The sequence below is a fragment of the Alnus glutinosa genome, chromosome 1 (genome assembly GCF_958979055.1).
Source record: "Alnus glutinosa chromosome 1, dhAlnGlut1.1, whole genome shotgun sequence".
Lineage (NCBI taxonomy): Eukaryota > Viridiplantae > Streptophyta > Magnoliopsida > Fagales > Betulaceae > Alnus > Alnus glutinosa.
Genome location: NC_084886.1, coordinates 31,316,203 through 31,328,358, shown reverse-complemented (window position 1 = coordinate 31,328,358; position 12,156 = coordinate 31,316,203). Strand labels below are relative to the sequence as shown.

The following is a 12,156-nucleotide window of genomic DNA, read 5'->3' as shown; positions in this document are numbered from 1 at the left end:
CGCATCAAACGGCTGAAAATCAGCTTGGGCAGCAAGTCTCTAGGTGAAGATATTTTGTGCAAAACAAATCAATTAAGGGGAAGGGAGAAGAAGCTAAGTGTGGATGAGGCTTCACTTGGGCCGGGTTCATGGACAGCAATAGGAATGGGCATCAACGTGAAGGATGGGTTGGTTCCACGGGCTGACTGAGTTTATGTAGGTGTAAAGACCAAGAAAATAAATAGGACATTTAGCAATTAATAAATTATATTTATTAGTTAGATGGGACCAATAATTAAGTTTTAAGTGACAATATTTATGTTATGGAAATAAAATGTGTTTAAAGTAAATAATGGAATAATGAATAATGAATAATCGTAATAATGAGTTCTAGAGTAATAAATAATTAATTGTATGGATAGAGTGTAATTAAATTAAATGTGGGGTTAGATGTCAATTAATAAATGATAGAAATAAAATAACATGAGGTCCTACTATAATTATAAATGGTTAAGGGCTTTAAATAAAGTGAAATCCAACTTTGCCACATGTCACCACTGGATTGGTTAGGGAAGATTACATTATCCTCTCTCAACCAATCATGAAGTGACACATGGCCACCTTATCCATTCTTTTCCTTTTTCTCTTTTTTCTTCCCCTATCCGGTTGGACCTCTCTCTCTCACGCTCCCCATTTCTTTTCTTCTTTTCTCTGTTCTCTTCCCCCACTCGATTCCCTTCTCTTCTTCTTCCTCTCTTCCTCTCGGTTCCAGCCCGTGGCAGAGCACCCGATCCCTCTCTCCATTTCCTTCCCTCTCTTCTTCCTCCCCACACACAGCTCTCCTTCTCCCTCTTCTCCTTGGCACACACCCACCGACCCGAGAGATTGAGCTGCCGAGAGTGAGAGATTTTCCTGCAAAAACTGAGACCGAAAGATGCAGGAATTCAAGGTAAAATTCCTCTTCGTCCTTGTCTTTGATTTTGCTTGGATTTCTTTGATATCCTGTTTGAATCGGATGGGTTCTCTTTGGGTTAGATTTAGGTCGAAATTTTGGGACTTTTTAGTGCGATTTTGGGGGTTGGCCGGGTGATGTTTTCCCCTTATATGGTTTCGGTTTTGGTAGCCTTAGTTGATGTTCTTGTGGTTAAATGCTTGATTTTTGGTCCTTTGGTGGGTGTTAGTGCAGAAACCGAATGGGTCCCTATGAGTATGATTTCTTAAGTTTGTTTCTCTTGATTTTCTTGTGGGATTTTCGGTGATAGCAGATTTGGGCATTAACTGATTTGGGTTTTGTTTAGAAGAAAATCTAGGGTTTATGATGATTTTTAGGTAATACCGAATGGGTGATTTTGGTTGTTTCCGATTGGGTTTTTCTTGTGGGTTGGGCATGTAGATTAATTTTATGGGTATTTTAGTTTCTAGATAATTTATGTTGATTGGGTTGTTGGTTTGATGAAAGATGATATTGGTGTTGAATTATTGTTCTCTTAAAGCCTTTGGGTTAATTTTCTGTTGTGGTTGGTTGATTAGCATCTTAATGTTGATTCTAGGTAGCTCTTGTTGGTTATGGTCGTTTAATATTTGTATGGAATTTCTGTCCTCTTGGAGTGTTGGTGATTGATGTTTGGATTTTGTAGAGCTTAGTTAGCCTTTTGGTATGGCCGTGTAGGGAGAGTGAAGTTTGATTTTATTTATTGAAACTTTGATTTAGAGTAACTTTAAAGGTGCATGTTGTGGAATCTGAATTTAGGTTGTGATTTGGGGCTTTGACTATGTTGTTGGATTGATATTTGAATTTAGGATTTAAAATGGAATTGGGTTTGTTTTGATTAAGGGTATTGTTGTTTTAGAATGGGTTTCGGTTTTGTGAAGATTATAGTTAGTTTTGAGTGGTTTACTAAGGGATTTAATCCATGGAAACTAGAAGGGTAAGGTTGAAGCTTTTCTTTGTAAATTTCGGTATGCCCATTAGATTTATAATTTGAAATCATATCAATTTGTAGGATTTCTAATTGGGTCCGAAGTTAGAATTTATGTATGGAAATTTTTGGGGTTTCCATGATGTGCTAGCCAAATGGGTATGTGCATGAAGCTTGGGTATTTGATTTGCTATGATGAAGGAGAGTTAGAAAATGTATTTTTGGTTATGTTGGTTTGTTATGGATTGTTGGTTAATATGTAGATGAGGATTTCGAAGTATTTATCGGAAATAGTTGATTTGATCTTTAGTATGGGTTTTGATGGGTAATTGGTTAATGAGGGCTAATATGTGTTCTATGATATACTTATGATGTTGGATATCCTAGGTGATGATGAGGTCGAGTTAATGTGGAATGGGTTGTTAATTAATGGTTAAATTCCTTATTATGGTGTTATAGGTATTTTAACTATGAAATTGTATAAGGTCCTAATCTTTGTGCTAATTGAGAAATGAGACAAAGTAGCTAAGTAAAGGGCTTAAGATGGATAGTAAGTGAACGATTAGATGAAAAAGAAATACAAGAATCAATAAATGTAATATGAATCCAATAGGGGGTAACTTAGTAACTAATTCACCTATCCATGCACACTTGATATTTATGGGCATCAATGGATTAGGCTTAAGTGTTGTATGTGTATATGTATATATGTATACATATACATGTATATGGCTTAAGTTAAACATATATGTTAACTTAGTAAATGAATAACAAGTTATAAAAATGATTAACAATGATAATATAACTTGATAATAGTAAGTAGACAAATAAAATATTTAACATAACTTAAAGATACTAAGAGGAATAAAATATGAACCTAGACCCAAGTGTTAACCTAATAATAGTTTAGAATACTTAGCCAGTCCTAGAAGCGTGAGCACATGGGTAGTATATATGTGTTATAGAGTATAGGTTCGATAGTGTGGTATAACGATACCAATGTTTGTAAGATCGTGTCCGGATTTGAGACTATAATTGGTTCTCCAATGTTGAGTTCAAGTAACTAGAACACGGTGGAATATTCAGGTCATGAGTCCTATACAGCCAAGGTGATATTTTACTCACTGAGAAACTATTATTTTCATGTATTATAGAATTACAAAATATATATAGTGTTTTGTAAATGTGAACCAATTGTATGTTAAATATATCTGTTTTGGTTGATTTGAGTACTTTAGAGTATGTTCAAATATATCAAGGATAGTTTCAGAGTATAGTATAGTATATAGTGTGTTGCATGTTTTGGGATGAAATATTAAAATATTTAGAAAAGTATGATTTATCAGCATGATACAGTAAGGCAATATTTACTGGTTAAGCAAAGAGCATAAAGCATGTAGTATAAAGCATAAAGTATGCAGTAACCCAGCAGCAGCCTAGTAACAGCTCAGTTCAGCAGTTTAACAGCAGCACAGTAGCATGCATAGCATATATAGCATGATTTAAATTGTGTGATGTTTTCATGATATAGAATTTTGTAGTTTTTATGCTAGACGTATTAGTATGCCTAAGAGTCTTAATGGCAAAGAGTTTATGTATATTGTTATCGTCTAGTTGCATGATTTAAGAACATTAAGTTTGAACGTACAAGGGTATTGTCATTGTTCGGTATGAGTAATACAGAGTCCTGGGAGTAGGTAGATGAATTGTCGTGGTACATCAATAAGAAGTGCTTGGATATCAGAGTTTTACTCTAGTAACTGCATGGACAACTATGTGCCTTCGACATGAAGTTGTAATGCCCTAGGATTCGGTGTTAACCATATTCGGAAAATGATAGTACGCTCGTACTAAAGAGCGAGATGACATGTTTTAAGCTTGGTGTACTTGGATGTGACGTTATTGGTTGGGATATCAGTGTGACTTGGGAGCAGGTAGATAGATTGTCGTGGTACATCAGTAAGAAGTGCTTGGATATCAGAGGTTTACTCTAGTAACCGCATGGACAACTATGTGCCATAGACATGAAGTTGTAATGCCCTGAGGCACGGTGATATCACAGTTAATAATGTTAGATCTTTGTGCATTTGAGCTACCAACATAAAAGTATTATTGTAAATGGGTGCGTACGTAGTTGCTTCCAAGCCAATGGAACTTTTACGTATGGGTCCAACTACATAGTATGTTTTAAATGTTTTCTGATGGTCGGTGTTTGCTATATCAGTTATGGGGGTTTTCAAACAAAATTTTATAAATTGATAGCTGTTATAGTGTAGGCGAGACTAAAAAAGAAAAAAAGTTGATTCATTGCGAAAACTCAGTTAGTTTAATATCATTGAGGTCTCGGTATTATGTACTGAGATGGTAAACTCACTCTTTCACCTATACGGATGTGGCAAACCCCCACAACCGTATAGATGATGTTCATTTGGTTGCAGGTACTCCAGTCGTAGTTGATGGGGTTGTAGATGTGCATTTGAGATATTATGACCGAAGCTCGCCGCGATTGTCGTAATTGCGGGACCATGGGTGTTCTCAGTTTTATAGGTCATTTTTATGGCTTGTGACGTCTGAGTCACTTGTTATTGTATAAAGTCATCTCTGTTATATAATTATTGAGGAAAGACTTAAACAAATAGATGTTAAATGACTCTTGTTGTAACTAATTTGTGATAGATGTTTAAGATGTAATTTCAGCTATTAGATTTATGTTTTCCACTGCATAGTTAGATAGATGTCATACTTTGATTTACCAGGTACATATTATAGGGTATGTACCATATGTTGGCTTTACGATATGTCGTCGTGCCACTGTGAAGATTCATTTGTATTTTAAGAGATTAATGTTTATAAAATGTTTTGTATTAAAAAAAAAAAAGAAAAAAAAAAAAAGAAGAAAAGGGGTCATTACAGTAGGAATAAAATGGGCTCATTAATTTCATTAATGTTAAATTTTCGTCTAAATTAGGGGTAGTATTTTTCACGAGTGTTTTCGCACCCTAAATGAAGAACAAAAATTATGAAATTCAGAGGGTAGTTAGAAGACTTTGTATAGAGTTTTCTAGTTTTTGAATCAACTAAAACGAAGTTCATTTGACCATATTTTCGTTATTTCAAAGTTTATGGTTCGTTAAACTTTTTTATCAAATTGGAATTATATATATGCTTCAATTAATTAATGAATATTTATTTTCATAAATATTCATATATTATATATTCTTTTGTCTTATCAATATGTCATAAATTATTAAATTTTATGTCTTAAATTTCATTTCTTGGGAGCATCTGCTTATTTCAAGGTCTTTAGGATTTCAATAGATAAGAATTTGATCTAATATAACTAACAATCCTACAATGATGACATGTAGGAACAAACTTGGCTTGAGGTTGTTTTCCTAAATGATCATTGGATTTAGGCTTCTCATAGTTATTCAAGTAAGAATTTTCACAATTATCCAAACAAGCAATATTGACTTCTTCAACTTTCACAGGCTTAACAAATGGAGACTTAATTTCAGAATTAGAAGCATGTGAAGTAGAAGCACTCGAGTCATCAACAATCACACTAGGCTTGTTAGAAACATCTTTTTGAACACAAAGAATGCTTTTCAAATTATCACTAGAGAGTTCATTTAATAATTTCCTAGATTCGTTCAACTCATTCTCAAGTGATTTAATAGTTTCAACAAGCATGATTATTCCGACAATTGACTAACCAAAGACTATTTTTCTTGTTTCACATCATCAAGCTCTTTAAGGTATTTTTTTAGAGAGTTTACCAAATTCAATATAGTCCTTAAAGAATTCATCATCAAAATCATCCTTATCATCATATTCTTCATTAGAAGAATTCTTACCTTTAGTAGCCTTGAGAGCAATGGACATAGGCATTCTTAATAGGAAAGCAAAGAAAATTCATAAGTTAGAAGAGACCCAACAAGTTTTTCAATTTTCATGTTATCAAGATCTTTGCTTTCCTCAATAGAAGTCACCTTAATCTTGAACCGCTCAGGCAAAGATCTTAGAATCTTTTTAATGAGTTTTGCATCAGAGATTTTCTTACCAAGATTTATCATAGAATTTTTTAAATTACTGATCTTGGTGTAAAATTCATTAAAAGTTTCATCTTCCAACATCTTAATTCATTCAAAGCGAGAAACCAACATTTAAAGTTGGACAGATTTAAAAATTTTTGTGCCTTCATATGTGCTTTCTAATATTTCTCATGCTTCCTTAGAAGTTTTACAATTAAAAATTCTTGAGAATTCTGATGGTGAAAGTACTTGGTAGATGGCATTTAAGGCTTTATCATTCATAATACGAGAATGAGTTTGAGGAATAGTCAATTCAGCAATTTGAGCTTCTGGTAAGATCCATCTAGATTCAACAATGTGCCAAACGTCTATAGATTTTAGAAAAAATCTCATTTTCACTTTTCAATAGCCATAATTCGTACCATCAAAGACCGAGACAGAATTAAAATTTAGAGCCATTGATGCGAACCTCAACCGACACGCTATAAGACCCAACAAACAATATTGAAATATTTGCCCAAGAAAGCTAAAATTCAGATTTCTGATAGAAAACCCTGACCCAATGCTTATAAATGAAACGCAAACCGAAGGTATAAAGTAACAAACCCCGACCCGATGATTACAATTGAATCACGAACCGAATGTATAAAATAACAAACACCGACCCAATGATTATAATTTAATCATTAACACAAGGTATAAAATTTGAAAGCCACAATGAAGAATCCTTAATAAGTTCACAAGTTCTCTGAAGAGCCAATAAAGAAAACAAACCTTACAGTTTCGATTCAATAATCTTCATACACTTGTCTTGGAGTCAATGGTACAAAAGTAACGGTTTTATTATCTTTTACAAAAACCCGTCATGAGTGACCTTCCTATCAAATTGCTATGGCTTGCCCAATAATGTCACCCACTTGCATTGGAACAACATCACAAAGTACTTCATCTTTGTACTTCCCAATTGAAAAAGAAATTAGCACTAGCTTATTTACCTTAACCTCCCCACAATCATTCAACAACTCCAACTTATATGGTTTAGGGTGTTTCAAGGTAGGTAAACTCAGTTTTGCAACTAAAGTAGTGCTAACCACATTAGTACAACTTCCCCCATCAATGATCATAATACATACCTTCTTGTTGATGTGGCATCTAGTATGAAAAATGTTATTCCTTTGTTGTTCCATGTCATCTTCTTTGACTTGAGCACTTAAAGCACGCTTAGCCACAAGTGACTCACCCTCCACCGGATACTCCACATCATCGTCACAAACATCCTCAAGCGGTGGCCTTTGGTCATCATCGCCCTCGCTTTCGATTTTCACCTCTCCATCAACACGTGCGATCATGGTCCTCTTATTTGGGCATTGTGAAGCTATGTGACGTACTCCCAAACAACGAAAACACTTAATATCACGATTACGAGTTTGGAATTCGGTTTCACCTTTGTTGACACTGGGAACTTCATCTCTCCTTTTTGGTGGTTCGGTTTTGGACTTTAAAACAGCCCATTCGTCCTTCCTTCAATTCGACCTCCATGAAGTAGAGTAGCCTGGATTTTGAAATGACCGAGTTCCTTTCCTTTTAAGCTGTCGTTCCACCTTTATTGTCATGTGCACCATGTCCTCCAACTCCACATAGTGTTGCAACTCCACCACGTTGGCAATGGGTTTAGCCTATTCAAAAACCTTGCAATGGTAGCTTCTCTATCCTCCTCTATATTAGCCTGTATCATAGCGATCTCCATCTCCTTGCAGCAGTCATCCACGCTCCTATAGCCTTGAGTAAGACTTTGTAATTTTTGATACAAGTCCCTATAGTAGTGATTAGGAACAAACCGCCTCCTCATGATGGCCTTCATAAGCGTGTCGGTTGAGGTTCGCATCAGCCATAAAGAAAAACTAATAATAGGGGTGAAGAATAACACTCAGGAAATTAATCCAAATATGAGTGAACCCGCTCTGATACTAATTGAAAAATAAAGACTCCTAAATAATCAACTGTAAAACATGCAACCAAAATATAAGGCATAAAAGTAAAGAACACAAATATTTTGGTTATGAAATGGAAACTATTTGTACCAAAGAGAAAAATCACTCCAAAGCAGCCAAACCCACACAATCCACTATGCAGAAGAAAAAGCTGGTTACATGTAACGTCCCGCCTTTTACAAAAAGGCATAAGTAAAAATTTTGATTTCCACGTGACATTACGACATCATCAGAGTTGAAATTTGACAGCGAAATATATTTTTTACTTAAAGACTTGAGACTCATAATATAACACATTGAGCTGACTGAAACATCTCTAGACATTTATTATAAGTTATTTAATTTTTCTTTATACAATTGCATCGAAACATGTGTCGCCAGAGACACACAAGCATACACAGTAAAATCTACTAAATACAAGCAAATCTCTAAAAATATTACATAAAAGAATGTAAACACAAATAATTACAAATAAATTCATTAGCTACAAAACATTAGCTTTAACATCTTCTAAGCTAGTAGATAATCGATTTTATTACCTTCAGAACCTGCACCAATGAATATGTGATTGCGGATACTTCCACGATCCCATATTGTATTTGTGTGAGTCAGCTGATTCAGTAATATGATGCTTATATATTTATTTAAATGAACATAATGCGATGATGACAGTTTTATATGCAGAGAATTATGTATTTACTTTTGCTCACTCGTTCCAGGGCCAATAAATCCCTGTTCATCTTAGCGTGTTAACATAGAAGTCTTGTGCTTCCTCACATATAAAGCTTACTATTTTCTTTTTGAGGCATTGTGTTTTCCGGTGAGCCTTGTGCTCGCCAAGTTTGTATTTATTATATTCTTTTTAGAACCTTCTGCATCCACTGTGAGCCTTATGCCCATCAAAATCACCCCAAATCTTTTGGTTAAAACGGAGATACACTCACAAGACCCAAATCAACCAAGACTCGGCCAACCGCAGTGAACACACCACAAATAACCGAAACACTACATATAACCGTAAAACACTGTCAACTAGTCGAACCTACAAAGCCCAACCTCATTTAACACAATTGGCCAAAGAACCATCAACAAACCAACATCAATTGAACACAATCCAAACCCATCAGAACAGAACAGTATCCGGTCGTCTAAAACCCCACACCACTGACCGATCAGCAACCCAAAACTCCAAGAAAACTACAAAGAAAACACCCACCACCAAGTCATCACAGTAACCAGCCACGGCAGAACACAAGAAAATCCCATATCAATTCCACTCCCAATCATACACACACACACACAATCGGGTCCAACAAGAAAATACCTAAAATCCACAAAATCATAAACACAACTCCATACGCATGATCAGCCGAAACAGGGGAGATCACACCCCACACCTAGCAACCGGCCGAACACAAGCAATCGGCCGATCGAAACTCATATAGTTCTAGAAATTCCCTCCTCAAAATACTTAGCATAAATTAACAATAATTACAAGTAAAATCACAAGAATTTACAGGAAATTATTTACATAGGGGATTTTCGTTCTACACAGAAAATTCCACCGGAAATCCCTAGAAATCACACCTTTGGCTTCGCCGGTGTCGACCCATCAACAACCCACAGGAAATCGCTGGAAGATCGGACCTCCGACGTCCCACCGAAGGATCGGGTCTCTCTCTGTTGGTTTCGGGTTCATCGGGTCATGAGTCTCCACGGAAATCTCTCGGGTTTCCAGCTCTCCCTCTCTGATTTGGGTCTCTCTCTCTCTCTTTCTCTGTGTATATCTCTTTTCTCGATCTCTCTCTCTCTCTCTGAAGGGAGGGGGTTAAGTTATACAGGAAAATATGATATTTTTATAAATTATGGTTAATTCTTATCTCATTTAGATTAATCCGAGTTAAATGTAAAATATCTGCAAATATTTTGATTAACAACATAAGTTCGATCTTCGTTAATTTATTTTAAGTTAATCTGTAGATATATTTATTCATAGATATTATTAAATCGGATCTTTTCCATTTTAATCTAACTCATTAGAGTTATAACTCAATCCCGTTTTGAGTCTAGTTCATTTCACAATTAATATTACTAGCATGTAACCCGCGTCATGCACGAGTTTTTATTAATTAAAACTGCGTCATATGCTTATGAGTCTTAAAAGTAATACATAATGTACAAAGTAATTTAAAAAATTTCATAACATATTAAGTTTGTAGGCCTGTTTTTATGTAATCCATAGAACCTCAATTGACATACTTGTTGATTACAAATTACAAATAAAAATAAAAATTTAAAATTAAAATATAGGAATAAGAACGAAAGTCTGAAAATCACACATTCACCGTTATCAAATAATAAATAATTTATAATTTATAATTAAACTATCAAACATGAAGCCAAATATAATATTGTCAATATTATAAATATTGTAGATTACAAATTACAAATAAAAAGATAAACAAGAATTTATTTTAAAACATTATTGGACCAAATCAATCAATGATAGTCTTGTGTTTTCCATTTTTTTTCCTATTGTGAATTTTTGTAGGGAAAAAAAATTTAGCCACATTTTTTTACAGAATATCAATTACTTCATAAAATTCATGTAGAACATATAATATTATTTAGTACTTAAGAGAATAATTAAAAAATGCAATGGTAAAGAGTATAAGTATTTAACAATTAAATTTATGAATTACAATTTTAATGTAGCAAAAAATATATATTGGGAACATACATCTGTGTATATTGCAATTTATTTATGAAGTTAAAGTAATGCTACAAAACAAATTGAGAGAACTTACTTTAATTTGATTAAGGAGAATGCGAACAGCTTCATGTTACTTGCAAACTATTTTCAGAGAGAATTCGAGAGATCACCTATATTCAATAATTTAAAAGTCATTATACATAATATGATGATTTGTCCAAAAATGAATCACAGGAGAAATGAAAAATAACAGCTAAGTGAAAATTTGAAAATGAATGCTACAAATCAAAGTAATGGAACTTAAACTAACAATATAGTAACATTTTTGTGCTATTTACTTTCAGTAAGATACATTTTGCAAACATATTAAAGATGCCATTTATTGTAATCTCAATATATATATATATATATATATATATATATATATATATATATATATATATTTCTTCCTCTGTTTTCCTTTTCTCTCTAACGCACGTTGGTTCCTTTTTTTTTTTTTGGAAAAACAAAAAGCAGAACAAAACGCAAAAATGGTATGCCTAAACAAAACAAAAGCAAAAACAAACATAGAAATAGAACGCACGTCTAGATTCTTCTTTAATTTGCCATGATGTCAAACAAAATAAAAGAAAATAAATACAAAAGCAAAGACAAAGAAAGTAATAGAATGTAGCGAACGGATGTAGTCAAAACACCGTATGAGATGCCCAAAGAACCACTTTTCTATCAATTGATTTAAAGATGTATTGTATATATCACAAATTCGTTCTTTCAATTTTGGAAATATGTTATGCTTTAAACTCATGTGTGTTTTAACTAATATTCAATCACAGAACAATACTATTTAACCATATGAGTATTATTACAACAAAACATAATAAACATAATCAGAGTTAATTAAAAAAAAAAAACTATTCAGAATTATAATAAATGCACTACAAAACGAATTTTAAAATGAAATCTTAAGCATGCACAGAAAACTTACTTGATCAGCATAAAGGGTTGGGAGTTTGATAAGGTGGTAAGTTCTTTGGAGCATGAGAAATAGTGAGGAAGAAGTCTTGTCTTTTTTAATGTTATAGCGTTTTCCTTCAAACAATTTTTCAGATACAGTTATTTAGTAGAAAAAAAAAAAATTGATTGCATCTTTTCCTTTGTATTTGATGTCAGATACAATTATTTTGTTTTAAAAAATAAAACTGAATGCATGATGCGGTGGGTTAACGTTTAAAGAGTTTTGCCTTGTATTTAATTTCATTTTCGGTATTTTGTTGGGAAAAGAACCTGCACACATGATGAGGTGGCTTAGCGTTAAAGAACCCACAGAGAGGAAAAATAACTGTTTTTCTCTCTAGAGCCCTCCCCTGTGAGCATGGTTTTCACCGGGCACGCCTCCCCCTCCTGGTGGTGTTTTCTCTCTGGTTCCCCTGGGTTGGTCCAGTGGGGTTTAGTTTTTCTCCTACCCTCTAGGGTTGTGGAGCTTCTGTTCCACCTGGTTAGATCCGGTGGTGGCTGATTTC

General features: G+C 34.0%; 1 long non-coding RNA gene across 1 annotated transcript; it reads left to right on the top strand.

Annotated features, from left to right (window-relative positions):
* Positions 1-605: 605 nt before the first annotated feature.
* On the top strand, positions 606-4,612 carry LOC133878494 (uncharacterized). Its single transcript, XR_009901919.1, has 2 exons — positions 606-928; positions 4,316-4,612. It is a non-coding gene; the product is annotated as an uncharacterized LOC133878494 (long non-coding RNA).
* Positions 4,613-12,156: the final 7,544 nt, after the last annotated feature.